Source organism: Chiloscyllium punctatum, chromosome 12, assembly GCF_047496795.1.
Source record: "Chiloscyllium punctatum isolate Juve2018m chromosome 12, sChiPun1.3, whole genome shotgun sequence".
NCBI classification, from domain to species: domain Eukaryota; kingdom Metazoa; phylum Chordata; class Chondrichthyes; order Orectolobiformes; family Hemiscylliidae; genus Chiloscyllium; species Chiloscyllium punctatum.
The window spans coordinates 5,416,385-5,428,851 of record NC_092750.1 but is presented as its reverse complement, the minus strand read 5'-3'; the positions used below and the strand labels follow the sequence as shown (position 1 = coordinate 5,428,851).

At 44.3% G+C, this 12,467-nt stretch overlaps 1 protein-coding gene across 4 annotated transcripts in view; it reads right to left on the bottom strand.

The window, feature by feature from the left end:
- The window catches only part of gata2b (GATA binding protein 2b), a 32,372-nt gene extending 21,626 nt beyond the window's left edge, over positions 1-10,746 (bottom strand). For 2 of the 4 annotated variants that reach the window (XM_072581789.1, XM_072581792.1), the window contains exon 1: positions 3,660-3,959. The gene's annotated coding sequence lies outside the window, so the exon portion shown is untranslated. Of the gene's footprint in view, positions 1-858; positions 1,485-3,659; positions 3,960-10,554 lie in introns of those variants that run through there. The other 2 variants (XM_072581790.1, XM_072581791.1) reach the window with 2 other exon arrangements.
- Positions 10,747-12,467: the final 1,721 nt, after the last annotated feature.

Below are 12,467 nucleotides of genomic sequence, written 5' to 3'. Positions count from 1 at the left end.
TGGAACGAGTAAAACGAGGCAGGAATTGCAAACACTATCATCGGAATCTCGCCTTATATTTTTGTCCCAAACCTGTGCCGGGGGTCAAGGTTTAGCGACTGGTGGGGGGGGGGGGGGGGTGCGTGTGGATTGTGCAGGGAGTCAGTTGGGAGCAGGGTCTGCAGCCTACTCTTGTGTGAATGTGCTTCGTCCACAGTCTGCTTTTAAAACAGCCGCACGGTTCTACGTTACTAGTGGCATGAAAGACTTCAGAAAGCACTCTGTGAAAATGTTTCCATCTCCTGTTTAAAAAAAACTCTCTCTCCCTGCTAATTTACCCCCCCCCCCCGTATTGCTCAATAATTTCTACACGCGTCTCGTGTGTTGAACACGGTACATATAAAAATGTGGGCAGAATTAGAATTCTGGAGATAGCGAGCTGATATTTCGAGCAGTCAGTTTTGTGGAGTTAAAAGTCACGGAAAAGCAACGATTGTATTCGATTGCGACCCACTGCGCTGCCTGTGCGGACGCTGAACAAAGTGGCCCCAACCTGGATTCTGAAAGGGTTCAAAGTGGGGAAACGGACAGGAATCGGAGCGAGGGAGGGAGAGAGAGAGAGAGAGAGAGAGAAAATTTAAACGGAAAATTCATTTCCCAATCCCCCGAACAAATCAAAAATCTAAAAAACTGCGGATGCTGGGAGTCTGAAGCAACAGAAAAGTACTAGAGAATGGTTACAAGACGCAAAAGGTCCTGTTTCTCTCTCTCTCTCCACGGCTGCTGCCAGACCTGCTGAGTTTCTCTCAGCAATTTCTGTTTTTGTTCTTCAGTTCCCCCGCATCTAAGTTAGTTGCGTCTCTGATGTGAGCCGAGTACCATTTCAAAATGATCTTCCATCCTTCCCGAGCGGGCAGTTTGCTGTGTGAAACGTCTACGATCTCTCTCAGATCCAGGGATTCTTTTCGCCAACACGAAACTCGCTGGAACCCTTAATCAGATCCGCAATCATTTTGTGCTTATTTGGGGGGAGAGATGTGTATTTAGTGTCCATATGTAATTTGGAGTGAACTGCCCCGCACCATTGTGGAATCAAGAGACACCGATATAAAAAGTTTAAATTCACATTCAGGCGTTATCAGTTCAACTGGGGTCCTGGGGAAAGCGGTCAGTTTGTGAACAAAGTAACTGAGTTTTACCCCCTAACCCCCTCTCTATGTATCAGTGGGCCCAAGTGCGTGTTTGAAAGCAGGAGGAAGAGGGAAGATAGAAGGGGAAGTGTTCCCATTGACTAGAGGGTCAATGTCCACAGAGAGAGAGAGAGAGACTGGTCTGAGATGATCGGCAAAAGAAGCAGCGGGAACACGAAGACTGATTTAACAAAACAGTAATTAAAGCAGCGACCTGCGGGCATCCGGAATACTCTGAACAAGATAGTCCAATAATATGAAAGAATTTGATCAATTTCTGACTGGGAGGAAGGCCGTGAGGGGACAAGGAAAGAGCGGGATTAACTGATCATCCCTTTCAAAGGGCCAGCACAGTTTCGATAGGCCGACTGGCCTTTTGCTCCGCTCTACCGTGTCATACTCCCTTCAGCACCTCCCGGCTGGCTCTTTTTCACTCAATACTAAAAACAAGTCTAGAAGCAGAGACCAAAGATACATACAATCCTAACTGAGAGCTGACGGGAGACGGAATCTTACGCGTGTGTGTTCCCCCCCCCCCCCCCAGTTCTCCACGTGGAGGGGAAATAAAACATTCAGATTAAACTAACAATTTATCCAATTGTCCCAACTCTCTCTGTTCGCTGTTACTCCCTGTATCTACATTGACCTGACTGAGACAAAAGCAGTTTTTGATTGCTCATGGTTGGCGTGAATTTTGGGAGATTCCTGAGCATACGAAATGTGCGCATTTCGGAAAAGCTCAGCGTTTCACTGAGCAGGGCTCCGCGCATCCTGATCATTCAAGTCGCTTCCTAAAACATCAAAATAAAACTAAAGATGGAAGGCAGAGTGCACCATCAGCGCCAGCAGCAGCAGCAAGACTCAGGCAAATTCATTTAAATCTCGCCTTTGGACAGCGTGTTACCTTGCCTGGTCCCTCACACATTCCGTACTAAATCCTGTCAGTTATCCTGAGACTGAACTTACACCGTTTTATTAATTTAAAAAAAAGGAACGAACTATTTCATTTTACCTAAAACTAAATCAGAAAATGCTGAGAGTATGTTCAACAGAGACGATTGTGTACAGGCTGGATGGATTTATTTTTAAAGGAGACAATGCTGTTTGAAAAGGGACTGGGGATAACATTGGAAATGAATTTTAAAAGTAGATCACCGGTGGATGTAAAGGTACAATTTTATACCAAATGACCCCGCTTTCACCTTTCGGATGTCTGTGTGTGTGTGTGGGAGGGGGTCGCTTTTGTTCTCTCATCACCCTCTTCAAAGACACACACACACACACAGAGCTCTTAAAACTAACTCCAGAACCGTGTTACAGTTAACACACCAGGGAATCTGTCTAACTATTCCTTAGCGCTGATTCCCGCCCTAGGTTAACCCGTAACCAGAATGTTTCAGTCCCTTCATCCCGGGAGTGAACGGACCGTTAAAGCGGATTATCCAGCATTACCCGGTCCAAGTGTCTGAACTGCACTCCGCACCCCGCCCGCACCCTCCCCCCCCCCCCCCCCGCCCCCCCGCACCCTCCCTCCACCCGGCACCGAGCCCTTCGCGAAATTCATGTCAATTGCAATTTCACGCCGCGAACCTTCCAAGGTAAAAAAAAACGTGTCGAAAGTAATTTACACGCAATTTTAATCTGGGGGCGGGGGAGGGGGGAACGGAATATTGAACAAATCAACTCGGATTAATCTCGCTGTTATTTTCGGTTGTCCGCCGCTTCAGAGGAAACGGAAAATCGAGGGAATTCTGTGGCAAAGGGGAGAGAGAGACACACACAGAGAAAAAATCTCCTGAAGAACAGGCAAGGTTCCACTTTGTTCCACACGTTGATACAATATTTGTAAGCTCAACTTTTGTTTTAAACTTGAAATAAACTTCAGCCCGATATGTCAGATCCCACTCTCGCTCCATAAACCCTAAAATTAACCTCACTGTTCATACCATCCTGAATTAATCATTTCCATACGGTTTTATTAATAAACGCGGTTTATATGAATACGGACCGCGGTGATTTACATTGTTGAAGTTATTATCAATCTGGATCTTTTTTTTTATCTTTGTAAACAGAAAAGGCTTAACACTTGTCTGGTGCAGTTTATGTTGTTTTAAATTAATGTTTTACGCACAGTGCATTCAGATTTTGGTTCTAAAAGACTCAGGAAGAGCTTGATCGGTTTTGTTACTGGTCGCGGGTATTTAAGAGATTAAAATCTATTTAACTTGGGGAAGCTACAGCCGCTGCTGCTTTTTCTGGGCAGTCAGGTTACGAGCGAAGATGTAAATTGTGCGATAGTTAACCCTAAGCGTTATTATCGCCGTAAAACGTTAACCTTTGGTCCAGCGTGTATCTGATCGAGCCGGGCCTGCGAGATAGCAGGAAAGGTGAGTTTTAAATCTCGCCACCCTCCTCCGGATCACTGGCGATTTAAATTGTCAGCCTTCTCTAGTGTGTGAGTGATAAAACGGTTTCAACTGAGTGACTGACCTTTCTTGTTAGGCGGTGAGGCGCGGGGGCTGATGAAGGCGATGTCTCTCTCTCTCTCTCTCTCTCTCTCCGTCCGAGGCGAAGTCGCACTGAATGCAGGCACTCCTCCCGGGGGCTGGCTGTTGGACTTGGAGGGTTTAATGATCCCGGCCCCAGCACTGGCCAATGAGCGGCGGATTCAGGTGGACCAAGAATTCAGACACGTACCGCTCTGCTCAATACCAGCTCTTCCGGGTTACACTGCAACACAGACATTCAGGTGAAACCCGCATGTACCCGCTCCTGTAACAGAGTCTAACAGCCTCAGGATTTACACAGGGACCCATACCCATCATAGAACGCAGGCTGCCCTCGCTGTGAGCAGACTTCATCCCCAGCAATAAACACACACACACACACAGACACACACACACATAGACACACACACATACACACATAGACACACACACAGACACACACACAGACACACACATACCGACACACAGACACACACACACCGACATACAGACACACACATACCGACACACAGACACACACACAGACACACACATACTGACACACAGACACACACACACCGACATACAGACACACACACAGACACACACATACTGACACACAGACACACACACACCGACATACAGACACACACACAGACACACACATACCGACACACAGACACACACAGACAGACACACACCCAGACACAGACATACACACAGACACACACATACATAGACACACACACAGACACACACATGGACACACACACAGACACACACACACAGACACACACATACATAGACACACACACATAGATACACCCTCTCTCACAAACACATATACACGCACCCTCTCACACACACTCAGGCACACACACACAGACACACACATACCGACACACAGACACACACACCCTCTCACACACAGACACACACACCCTCTCTCACACACAGACACGCACCCTCTCAACACACTCAGACACGCACCCTCTCAACACACTCAGACACACTCACAGACACACACACCATCTCTCACACGCATTCAGACACACCCTCTCTCACACACAGAAAGACACGCACCTTCTCACATACACACACTCAGACACACACACACATACACACCCTCTCTCACGCACATATGGACACGCACCCTCTCAACAAACTCAGACACACAGACACACCCACCCTCTCTCACATACATAGACGCACACCCTCTCTCACACAGACACAATCACAGACATGCACACCCTCTTTCAAACACACACTCACAAACTCACACAGACACGCACTCACATACACACACTCAAACACACTCACAGAGACACACACATCTCTCTCACAGATACACAGGCACACGCACACCTCAGGTACACAGACACGCACTCACATACACATACACATACAGACACACACACCCTCTCTTATACTGTACAAAATCTTCAACACGCATAATACATACAACCCTCCACCAACACAGTGTAGGATGCCTGACAAACACGCAGTGGGTACCACAGACATGATTCTGCAAGAAAGCGTTGGGTTCGAAAATCAGTTCTACTTAAAATACATTTGTTGGGTAAGTTATTTTAATATTTCTCAAACTCCACAGTATAAACTTCCCAGCTTCGTGTTTCAAGTATTTATACAGCCACAATGACGCAGGCACACTGTCACAGAGTCGTCACATATACGGGTACAGACAAATTCTCAATCATACAAATAATAACAGTGGCGCACAGATTAACCTTGTTACAGAGTTAAACACAGCAAACACACAGTTCCACAAAATGACACACAGTCACAGAGATACACAGATGGTTACATACAACACACCCAGTGTTACACAGTTACAGAGTCACACACAGTCACACACGGTCTAAATATCACTGAAGGGACACAAGGAATTGACTTTCGTCTCCTTTTCAACAAGCTGTAACCCAAGCATTTATTTACACGGTTACACAGGAGTAATTTCACGGTTAGACACAGTAACACAGTTACAGAGTCACACAGAACCACGCACACAGTCACGCAGAGTGAGCCAGTTACAGGCACGGACCCACACAATCACATATTCACATGAATTCACAATCCGTCACACATATTTACCATCAAACACAGATGCGTGTACACAGTCACACACACAAAGTCTACATCATTATAACACTTTGGGGAAACCCAATGAGTATGAAAAGGAGCGGAGAGGCATAGATTAACTATTTTTATGGAAGAATAACAATTGTGATTGTACTAATATTATGTTTTTTTTGTTAGGCCCCGGGATAAGTGCATCTCACAACGTAACTATGCCCTGTTCCCTCCCCGCTTCCTTTCAGTGAATTTGTAAAGCTCTCATGCAGAGGTGCGTGCTGGCGGTACAGTCCTCTCCAATGTGAGCCACTTGGTGAGTCCTTTATCACTCCGTGGACCTGCCCATCAATGAGATATATACAAACCACAACACTGTGTAATTTGGGTGGGATTAAGGTGCTACCGCTAACGGGGTAGAAAGTCAGGCGAGGGGACGGGGGGGGGAGGGGGGGATGAGAGGGAAGCTGACCCAGTCCAATGTTTTAACAAAGAAAACCAAAAAAAAAATTGCTCCCCAGTAACGTTTTGTGGTGTATGAAATAATTACACATTTTAAAACAAACTGCAGTCCTTGTGAATGTTTATTCCCATACATGTCTCGCTCTCTCACTCTCTCTGACTTGGGCTGAACTGCAGTGCACTCACTGGCGTATAAAACACCTTTTAACTGATGCCACACTGCAATTTATTAGCTGCAATTTTAAGCTGTTTCCTCAAGGTGCTTTCTCTTATTCTGCCCCTTTGACCTATCACTCGCGTATCCTGTGTACACCCGCCCGTTTTACAGTGAACCCACCCCCCCTCCCAAAAAAAAACTGGACTAGGGAGAATTGGGAATTTTATTAGATTTCACTTCCTCTTTGAAATAATACAGGACAGTTAAAAAAGGACAGGGGCTGAGAGGTAGCTGAGAGAGGTTGTGGTGGGGGGTGGGTTCGTGATGGAGGAAGGGGCTTTCCCTCGAAGGCCCTTGTTCTGATGACAAAATAATGCAGTCTCGATGAATTCAACACAGTTTCTCCCAAATCATCGAAGATTGAGTTATCTCAGTTCCCGCCGCCCTAAACCCTAAATAATTCACCTACATCTAACCTGAGGTTAGGTTTTTAGATGGAACTGGTATATTTCCTTAAATTTACCTCTGTGTGGGTTGGGGGTTCGTGGGGTATGGGGGAGATGCTAACAGAGGGGGTAAATGAAAAACACAGGCGCCTCTCAGCCGTGGAGCGCCCCGGTTAAATGTTATATTTACGGTTTTAAGAGCGATATTCAATATTACAAAGCCAGGTTTGTAGTTTGAGACGGATTGGTAGGTTATAGCGCTTATTTTGGCTGCGGGGCGGTTCAGATCGGGGGTCGCTCATCCCCCCACCCCCCCATCCCCACACCCCAGTCCCTTTAAGCTGTTTAAATCTCTCGCCTTCTCTGAATGAAAAGGATCAGGGACTGGTTGCTATTACAAAGATATCCATATTCTGACAGCGGGCAGCAAGCGACATCTCATTACTTAAAATAAACGGAACCTGCTTTTTCTATTCTTGTCTCTGTGTCCCTTTTGTTTTAGGGTTTGCCAGTGGCCAGTGATCTGACATTGCACTGCAATTGTTTTTTTTTTAAAAAGCCGGAGTCAGATTGCAACAAAAGATTCCTCATTTTCAGCCGCTCTAAAGAAAAAAAGAAATGTTGATTGAAAATGCAAAGCTGTGTAAAGCTGAGGCACGGGACTGGACGGCAGGATGGAGTTACGGAGCAGGTGCAGAACGCTACAATCCCAGAGCCAAGAAGATGACAAAATACATCTCCTTGTAGTTCTCTCTCTCTCTCTATCTCTCTCTCTCTCTCTCTCTCATTTACTCCTCGTACCAGAGGAAGCGATTGATAAGAGTCTCTTATTTTTTATTAGCCCTTATTAAAATATATCATTTCGGTCAAGCATTTTGCTCTTGTGAATTTACGTTTTAATTTTTATCCAATCGGACTGGACTACAATTCTCTCCGTGAGTCCAGATCTTGAGAAATGAATTTTGTTTTATTAAAAAAAGGTGTATAACGGTAGTATTAATGCATCCAGGTACCAACGCATTAGGAATTATAACGGATCATACAACCTTCCACACTACAGGGCAAAACTGAACGCGCAGTGCTGAAAATTCTGAAGAAGGGTCACTGGATTCGAAACGTTAACTCTGTATCTCTCTCCGCAGAGACTGCCAGACCTGCTGAGTCTCTCCAGCAATTTCTGTGTTTGTTTAAAAATTCATCAACTCTGGTGGACTCCAATAATCCAAGACCCTACACAAAGTGGATAGAAAATTGTTGAACGCTGCAGAAGTTCAAACAAGTTTCTGTCCATTTCTCTGTTTGATCGAGCGTTCTGTCTCTCCAAATAATCCGTATTATTTCCAGTTATTCATAATCAGAGCGGTAGAAACGGAATATTCACGAACATGCAGAAAGACGCATTCAGTTTCTTTGCTTAGTTTCCCCACTGTGTACTGTAACTATATAACTGATTTCGTTTCACTTGGGGTTGGGTCTGCCTGAGGTGAGAGTCACAATTTATGTTCCTGGTCTCTAATTGGCTGTATTTATCGCTAATATATTATTGCCAATTTGAGTTTTGTTACAATTATATCAAAATATAAATAAATATGCGGCTTGTTGTCCATCTTAGTCCCACTGCCTCTTTTTATACCCAAAAAAGGCTGGTTGTAGTTTACCTTCTGGAAATGCTAATCACTCTACACAACAGTTCATTCTGTTTAAAATCAAATTAATCGCTTTCCGTGGGGTTTGGGTAACTGGCTTTCCTTTTTTTTCAATTCCCCACCCACATATTGTCACTAATTATCAGCCTGGATGGTTTCTGAGACCCCCATTCGCCTCCTCCCTCTGTTGCACGGCACAGGCCTTGTTCTTTGGCCAGTCCAATTGCAGCTGTCCCGTCCAAAGCGAACAGACCCTGACCATTGACTCCCAAACACGCAGTCAGCCAGGAATGGAGTGTGAGCGCTGAGAAGGCGAACCGCCTGAAAACACACACACACACAAACCCACCCACACACACACACAAACACACTCACACACACACACACACACACACAAACCCACACACACACAAACCCCCCCGCCACACACACACACACAAACCCACACACACACACACACACACACACAAACCCACACACACACAAACACACACACAAACTCAGGGGGCTGCCAAGACGTCAGGGAAAAACAAAACCTGGCAATAATCCCAGATTCACCTCTCCCCCCCCCCCTCCCCCCCTCCCCCCCTCCCCCCCATTCCCGTCTCTCCGGTCCTAATTCAAAGATATTATTTTATGAAAAAGGGCAGTCTCAGGAACTAGGCGCGTTTGAACAGAGGCCTGTCCTGTTGCCATTGACAGTGCACCATGGCAATAGGGGCAAGCCGTGCTCATCCTCTCTCTCTCTCTCTCTCATTCTCTCTCTCTCCGTTTGCAGCTTTTGTTCATTCTCTGACACTCTCTGAGACATTCGACTTTTTTCAAATTTCAGGTGAATTGAAACGCGACGGGGAAAGTAGCGGCGGAACCGTCCACCAACCCAGCAAGGAAGCTTTCCGTCCGGGTGTATCGTAAACAAATAGCAAATAAACAGAATCTGGACACAGCCAGGTATACAGCACATTGTACAGCCTCGTACAGAATCAGGTACACACAGAATCAGGTACACACAGAATCAGGTACACACAGGGTCAGGTACTCACAGGGTCAGGTACTCACAGGGTCAGGTACACACAGGGTCAAGTATACACAGAATCAGGTACACCAGGGTCAGGTACTCACAGGGTCAGGTATACACAGGGTCAGGTACACACAGGGTCAAGTATACACAGAAGCAGGTAAACCCAGGGTCAAGTACACACAGGGTCAGGAACACAGCCTGGTCTGGAGCCCAATACACAACTCTAGACAAACATCGATATAGTAGCTTGCTGGTACACATGATTTAATAAATACAGCACGGACACCAAATTATATAAACAACCACTTCTGTAGTCTTTACTGATGCAGGTATCCTGACCCTCTAGAAGCCATGGAGTATGTCATGTTTCTCTAAGATACAGTTCCGATTATTTTGATTTGATTCTTTTTGACTTTCCTTTTTATCTTTTTGATTGATTCCTTACAGTGTGGAAACAGGCCCTTCGGTCCACACCGACCCTCCGAAGAGTAACCCACCCAGACCTATTTTTTTTTACCCCTGACTAATTCGCTCTAACCTGCACATCCTTGGACTGTGGGAGGAAAACGGAGCACACAGAGGAAATCCACACAGACGCGGGGAGAATGTGCAAAGCTCACCCGAGGCTGGAATCGAACCCGGGTCTCTGGCGCTGTGAGGCAGCAGTGCTAACCACTGAGCCGTCGTGACTTGATTTATTCAAAATAAAATGATACCAAAATAATTTGAACTATATGTTAGAGATACATAGACAGACTCAATAGCTTCTAAGACAAAATATAGCTCCCGTATATCGTTGGTTTGTACGCAGCTCTGTATATAACCCATTGGATCCTGTGTCACAGACTGGTACAAGACTGGTCATATTCAATGTATACACATTATTCTAAATTATATGCCGAATGTACGGTATATAAATCTGTACAATACATACGGAATAATGAAAAGCTTTGTAAACATCTCCATCAAGTACAATTCCATATGCTTGACTTGCAATATATGATCTATACAGAACATAGAAGGTAACAAGTGAATCAGAAATGTATAAAAACACCGTATATCAAACACATACTCACCTTCTTTGTATATCATATCCTATACATCATGCTCTGTTAACGACGCTCGTGCCGCCAAGATCTGGTTTTGTTTAAACAGACATTAAAGATTTGAAAAAAAAATCACCCAAAGTTCTAAGTACGCAGTCGGCTCCGTGAGTCTTATTTAGAGGCGATAAAATGCAGCGAGATTATATTGGCCGAGTCAACCTGAACCCGCTCTGCATATCTCATCAATCTACCAATATCGGAGTTAAGTTTAAATAGATATCCCTCAGAATCTCCCTCGAATAAATCGAAATTAAACATTACAGACGGGAGGGGGCGGGCCCCACATTGAAGGGAGGTGTTTGTCTGTCTGTGGGGGTTGGTGGGGAGGGAGAGAGAAAGCTCGGGTGTAAAATGGGATTTGAAAAAATATAAACGGCATTAACATCAGAATGAACCAGAATCAGAAAATAAATATTAATCACAGATCAGGGAGTGAAATTGCCAATAAAACTCATCTTTGTAATGCTATAATTCCTGCCTGTCTTTAACACCACGGTTCTGGAGAAAGCTCCTTGATGTTAAAACGATAAGGTGTTATCAGCAATTCACAGTCATATGCCCACAGTCCGTACAACAGGACTTTAATTAATCTCAAAATCTGAGGCGGAGGTAACATCAGATAATTCCACATGATTAATATAGGACGGTAGCAATTTTCACAAGAAATGAAATGAACCATCAGGGATTGCGATTCCAGTAATTCTGGAGTTTATGGTTATAATTTACATGGTTATAATTTACAAACTTGATGGGTAACAATTGAACTGAACTAAATGTTTTAAAACTCGCATCACACTTGTCGAGTGATATCTTTTTATGAAATCAGCGATGTTAATATTCATTCGGGGTGGGATTAAATTGATATACTTGAAAATATATTATTTTGAATAAATTAATATTTTGCTGTTTATGATCTAATTTTATTCTGCGCGCTTTAAAGGATGATTTACTTTGAAAGTCGTTTCGTTTTGGTTTCAGTGAAAGGAGGGAAGCAGTTTCAAATTATTACAGATATTTAACGCTGAAAGATTCTCAACTAATTTCCTCCAAACGTTACAAACCTAATAAACATTACAAACAGCAAGTGTTGCAAATACTGTAAGTATCTTTGAACGAAATATTGCCCCGTGCCAGTGAGTTAATCTGATCGAATAGATTTCTAAAAAGCCAGCACCCAGTTTTGTGTTTTTCCTTTAATCGACCGGAGTTTGATCGATATGGAAAATAACCAAAATCCCCTTCCCCCAACTCCAGCCTGTCTTCAGTTTAATTCCATGGAATGACAATACAATATCATTCCTGCTACGTCTCTATATCCCTCTGCCCGGGGTAGGCGACAGGGAAAATAAATTAGTTTTTTTTAAGGAGAAAACAAATCAAAACAACACACAAATTAACACCCTAATCGTGATGCCTGCATCCAGAGGGCAGTCACTTTAATAAAATACACAAGTCCATATGTATCCAGACAGGCATACACATATATATATATAAACTCATTTCCACGTGAGCTCCGCTCTCATTAATACAGAGTAATTTTTCATTCCTAGAAAACTAATCTTTTATTATTCCCCCTCCCCCCAATAGGGGACAGACCATAATAAACAGGCGAACCCTTATCTCGGAGACTCACAGTGTTGGTGTGCCGCAGCTGATCATTCGGCGAAGACACAGAGTTAGATTGCCTTCAATCTTATATGAGATAAATGTGTCCTTATCTCCCTCTCACAGATTATCAACCTTTCAATTTGCTTCCTGCGTCTCTCCTTCTCTCCCCCGATTATCTCAATATCTCAGGCACCAACTAAACAGGGACAGCGTCCGCAGTTCAATTACTGACAGGTAAATCCAACAATTCTTCCCCCAGAGCTCTTGATATTAAA